Genomic DNA, 6,395 nt, shown 5'->3' with positions numbered 1-6,395 from the left:
GAAAAGCGTAAAAAAATTATATGTATTTGGTATCCCTTTAATCGTACTGACCCAGAGAATAAAGATATCATGTTAATTATGCTGAAAAATGAACACAGCTAAATTTATAATGCAAAAACTCAGTGGCAGTATGGCCTCTTTCACACGCTCAGTATTTGGTCAGTATTTGTAAGTGAAAGAAGGAATGGAACCTACAGAGAAAAGGTATCATAGAAATATTTGTGCCTCTTCTGTGTTTTGCACCCACGCCTGGTTATAGCTTACAAATATGGATGCAAAAATACCAGCCAAATACTGACCGTGTGAAAGAGGTCTAGTGCTGCTTTTTTCTCATCCCGCTCACAGAAAGAGTTTAAAAAAGTTAATCGTCGAGTTATGTGTACACCAAAATGGCACCTTTAAAAGTTACAACTTGTCCCAGAAAAAACAAGCCCTCATAGGGCTACATTAACAGGAAAAAATTAAAAAAGTTATAGCACTTGGTCCTTTTGGCCCATAAAAAGCTGGTCACTAAGGGGTTAAATATTTTTTCCCAGCTTTGTCCACTTTTTAAAATTTTAACCCCAGCCTGCTATACTCATCTTCTCCCCCCTCCCCCCAACCACTCAATTCTGGCTCCTTGGGCCCCTTTATGCAGTCCCCGTTAGGTAAACTTCCAGGCGGAGAGGGTCACGGGCGCTGCTGCAGCCAATGACTGGGCTTAGTGCTGACATGTCCAGACAGGGCACTTGAGCAGTGAATACTCCGCGCAGACAAAGGCCTCATGCGCACAACAGTATTTTTTCACGGTCCGCAAAACGGGGTTCCGTTGTTCCGTGATCCGTTTCCGTTTTTTTTTTCGTGTGTCTGCCTTGATTTTTGGAGGATCAGCAGACAAGAAAAGTGAAAAAAAAATCTAAGTCAAGTTTGCCTTGAGAATGATAGGAAAAAAACGGACACGGATCACGGACGTGGATGACAATCTTGTGTGCCTCCGTGTTTTTTCACAGACCCATTGACTTGAATGGGTCCGTGAACCGTTGTCCGTGAAAAAAATAGGACAGGTCATATTTTTTTGACGGACTGGAAACACGGAGCACGGACGCGGATGACAAACGGTGCATTTTCCGAGTTTTCAACGGACCCATTGAAAGTCAATGGGTCCGCAGAAAATCACAGAACAACGGACACGGAACCCAACAATGGTCGTGTGCATGAGGCCAAACCCTAAAAGTTCCCTTGTTGCCTCGGAGTCTATGGGGCACATTTACTGAGGGACTCGCAACACATTTAGACATAAAAAAGTGTTGCAAGTCCCTTTTTCTGAGACATTCTGTCGCACAGCCGGTTTTGCGCTGTGTGCGCCCGTTGGACGTGATAGGGGCGTGTCGGGGGCCAGCCCCAGCAAATTTACTTAAATTTGTGCCTGGAAACAGATGCAAATTTTAGCTAAAAACTATGCCTGTCAGGGGCTGGCGTCGTTTTTCCTCCAGGCGTACGGACTGCCACAGATGTGCCTAATTTATGTGCCTCGTCATCAGTGAGACGGATCTGACGGAAGCGCAGAGGGGGAAACTAAGACCAACTTAAAAAGCCGGTCTTAATAAACGTCCCCCTATGTTTCCAATGCAACAAGGACAATTTCTCGGAGGTGGTTCTGATACACCGCGTCCACGGAAGACGTCATGCAGAAATGACTTTATATAAAAGCACAGAACCCAGCAGAATGACCCGGGACTCGTCCATAGCAACTAATGAAACCTCCATTGCTCTGATAGAAAATGAAATCTGCCATTGGACTGGTTGCTATGGGCAACTACACATGGAATCTGCCTGCTATGATCTCCTGCCTTTGCCTCAGGTTTGATATTCCTGTCATGACTCCATGCTTGTTACCTAAAAATAATTACTGAAATAAAGTGACTGGGGGGCTGGGGGGGGGGCACATGCGTCCTTGCCAAACTGAAAATAGTTAATTTCGTCTGGAATAACCTATTATCATGGGAGTCTCGGGACTAACACGTCAGACACTGTCTTGAGGAGGAGGAGGAGGAGGAGGGGGAGGGGGATTACTACAATGTTGACACATAAACGGTGATAAACTTCACAAGACAAGGGGCATGCGCACTGCGCAGAGTAACAGCCGGGATGTGTTTACATTAGAGGAGGAGGAGGACAGAGCTCTGCACAATGGGAAGATTCCCCATTCACTCAGCGCCGAGCAGCCTGCACAGCGCCCCCTGCTGGACCTGCTGCTGCTCTCTCCTCTCCATCAGCCCGCGCCAACCGCGAGGCCGGAGCCGCCCCCCTCAGGGTCTAACAGATAGGATCAGATATGGAGGCTTTTGTGAGGGAAAAGTGCCGCTAACAAGCGCTGGTGTCTGCAATAGGCTCTATGGAGGCTGTGTAATCCTAATAACAAGCATTGGTGGAAATAAATACACTATTTTGTCAAAATGTCTGTGATGTCCACAAAAGTATCCCGTCCCACGTACTGATATTGGTCACACTGACTGAAATATCAGCATAGTCTATGGCGCTTTACCTCAAATTCATAATTCACGTTTTTTGTTTTTTTTTGGGTACATTCACACTAGCGTTTTTGTTTTCCGGCGCTGAGTTCCGTCCCAGGGGCTCAATACCAGAAAAAACTGCTCAGTTTTATCCTATACATTCTGAATGGAGAGCCGTCCGTTCAGGATGCATCAGATCAGTACCTTTTTTACGTGTTTTGGCTGGAGAAAATACCGCAGCATGCTGCAGTTTTCTCTCCGGCCAAAAATCCTGAACACATGTCGGATCCGGCATTAATTTCCATTGAAATGCATTAATGCCGGATCCGGCCCCAAGTGTTCTGGCAAAATGGATCCAGTTTTGCGGCCTGCGTATGCGCAGACCTTTAAAAATGAGAAAAAAGTAAATACCAGATCCGTTTTTCCGGATGACAACCGGAAAGACGGATCCGGTATTGCAATGCATTTGTGAGATAGATCCGTCTCACAAATGCATCCGTTTGCGTCCGGAATCCTCTGCCGCAAGTGTGAAAGTACCCTAAATCAGCCTTTGTGCTGAATTTTTTTCATCCCACATTTTATTCACTTTTATGAATACGATTTTTAAAAATGTTCTTCATCTTTTGAATTTGAAAGCAGCCTTACGTTTTCTCCTGGATAAGGGTGCATTCACGGACCGCACACAGCCAGCGTTATATTGTTGTCCTTGTTGGCAGACAAGAATAGGGGATGCACTATATTTTTGCAACGCCGCGGAACGGAACAACGGATGCGGACAGCACGCGGTGTGCTGTCCGCATCTTGTGCGGCCCCATTGAAATGAATGGGTCCGCGCCCGTTCCGCAAGATGTGGACCCATTCATACGGTCGTGTGAATGAGCCCTTAGCAGCAGGTCTTGTCTACTTTCCGTCAGGCCGCGTTCACGTCTCTGGCATGCCAAATACTGGTGTAAATGCCGGCAGCGGTATTTTTCTGGCACAAACCCAGCATTCATGCCGGAAAGTGACTGGATCACCGCAGAATGCCTTTACAGTCAATAGGGATCCGGTGGTGATCTGTAGAATCCAGCAACACAGGATCCGGTTGAACTCCAGTAGGCTGACGGAAACGTTCCCCGGAGATGTGAACGTGGCCTTATTGACTCCGGCCGCCACACGTTTTAGTTTATAAAGCAGACGTCTCTGGCAACCTACTTGGTATGGAAACACCTCCGGCAAACAGCGGACTTTTCTGGGGACGCTGCGGCCGTCCAGACGTTTCCTCTGCTGGAGAAAATGACATTCAGAGAAAGCTGTCCACGAAATACATGTGACCACAGTGTGCTCCTCAGGGAATCTCGGACAAGCCCCAGGCTCCCTATGTTATACGCACCCCTTTTCCCAGCGCCCTTCTCTATGGTGCTGGTCTGGTCCTTGTTCTGCAGCGGTGACGTGCCAGTACGAGGAATAAGTGAGTATAACATCATCTTGTATTTCAGGCAAATGGGGGGGGGGGTTCCAACAATTTTAATTATCTCGGACTACCCCTTCATGACCCCCATACACGAGATAAAAGTCGTCAGACATGTAAAATGTCTGTGATGTTCATCGGCATACTTCTGTGGTTGCCCAGATTGGAAACACCAACTCCCTGTCGGCCAGTTTAGTCTACCATGGTACTGATGGGATCATTTGTATGAAGGAACCTAGGGATGAATGTTCTGTCCCGTGTCTCGTGGTGGTGGTGGGGTCTCAAGGAGGAGAAGTCCCCCATGACATGTACGTCCAGGGGGCGTCCTGATGAAACAAAAACATGCGGTTTTCAGTTGGTAACGTGGAGACCTTTGATGTCATAGAGAATTAAAAGCGTGCCAGGGGGCACTGCGGTGGGGCAAGGTGCTCATGAAGGGATCGGGGTGTTGGGCCTCCTCTGGTGACTTTTTGCAGATTTGTTGCAGTACTGTAGGAGTCAGCAATCCAGCTGCTGTGAAACTACAACTCCAAGCATGCCCAATTTCTTGGCTGTTCTTGTAAAGCCTCTTGCACACGGCCGTATGGCTTTGTCAGTATTTTGCGATCCGCAGAAAATACGGATGACGTGTGCATTCCATTTTTTGTGGATCGGAACAGCAGGCCCCTGATAGAACAGTACTATCGTGGTCCATCATACGGACAATAATAGGACATGTTCTATCTTTGAACAGAACGGAAATACGGAAACGGAAGGCATACGTACTACCTTCCGTTTAAAAAAAAAAAAACGGAACGGAAACGAAATACATTCGTGTGCATGAGCCCTTATATATGCAATTTCTACAAAAGCAAACAACTGCAAAACTGAACGCAGCCTTAGGGCTAACGCACGTGAGCGCACCGGCTCAATGACCGTAAACGGCCGGTCCGCAATGTACGGGCACTTTTTTGCGGAGCGGAGGCACAGGTCAGAAGCTCTACGAAGGGCATCGCAAAAAGATAAAACATGTTATATCTTTGGCTGTATCTTGCGTATCAAGTCAATAGGTCCGCATCCGCAAACGGAGCGCTGAGCCATTGCGGTGGTGCGCAGGAGCCCTTCCAAGAAGTCTTTCACTTCCTTAAAGGGGTGTGAAGGTCTCCCTGATATTTGATGGTATAAGTGATACTATGACTGAGGCTCCTCTGAAGCACAGCTCTGCGCTGTCTGTACACTGGATGAGCACACAGCTCTGCTCTCCTCTGTACACTGGATGAGCACACAGCACTGCTCTCCTCTGTACACTGGGTGATGAGCACACAGCACTGCTCTCCTCTGTACACTGGATGAGCACACAGCACTGCTCTCCTCTGTACACTGGATGAGCACACAGCACTGCGCTGTCTGTACACTGGATGAGCACACAGCTCTGCGCTGTCTGTACACTGGATGATGAGCACACAGCACTGCTCTCCTCTGTACACTGGATGAGCACACAGCACTGCTCTCCTCTGTACACTGGATGAGCACACAGCACTGCGCTGTCTGTACACTGGATGAGCACACAGCTCTGCTCTCCTCTGTACACTGGATGAGCACACAGCACTGCTCTCCTCTGTACACTGGATGAGCACACAGCTCTGCTGTCTGTACACTGGATGATGAGCACACAGCTCTGCTCTCCTCTGTACACTGGATGAGCACACAGCACTGCGCTGTCTGTACACTGGATGAGCACACAGCTCTGCGCTGTCTGTACACTGGGTGATGAGCACACAGCACTGCTCTCCTCTGTACACTGGATGAGCACACAGCACTGCGCTGTCTGTACACTGGATGAGCACACAGCTCTGCGCTGTCTGTACACTGGGTGATGAGCACACAGCACTGCTCTCCTCTGTACACTGGATGAGCACACAGCTCTGCTGTCTGTACACTGGATGATGAGCACACAGCTCTGCTCTCCTCTGTACACTGGATGAGCACACAGCACTGCTCTCCTCTGTACACTGGGTGATGAGCACACAGCACTGCTCTCCTCTGTACACTGGATGAGCACACAGCACTGCGCTGTCTGTACACTGGATGAGCACACAGCTCTGCGCTGTCTGTACACTGGGTGATGAGCACACAGCACTGCTCTCCTCTGTACACTGGATGAGCACACAGCTCTGCTGTCTGTACACTGGATGATGAGCACACAGCTCTGCTCTCCTCTGTACACTGGATGAGCACACAGCACTGCTCTCCTCTGTACACTGGGTGATGAGCACACAGCACTGCTCTCCTCTGTACACTGGATGAGCACACAGCTCTGCGCTGTCTGTACACTGGGTGATGAGCACACAGCACTGCTCTCCTCTGTACACTGGATGAGCACACAGCTCTGCGCTGTCTGTACACTGGGTGATGAGCACACAGCACTGCTCTCCTCTGTACACTGGATGAGCACACAGCACTGCTCTCCTCTG

The sequence above is a fragment of the Bufo bufo genome, chromosome 2, assembly GCF_905171765.1.
Source record: "Bufo bufo chromosome 2, aBufBuf1.1, whole genome shotgun sequence".
Classification (NCBI taxonomy): Eukaryota; Metazoa; Chordata; class Amphibia; order Anura; family Bufonidae; genus Bufo; species Bufo bufo.
Note: the sequence above shows the minus strand (reverse complement) of the source record.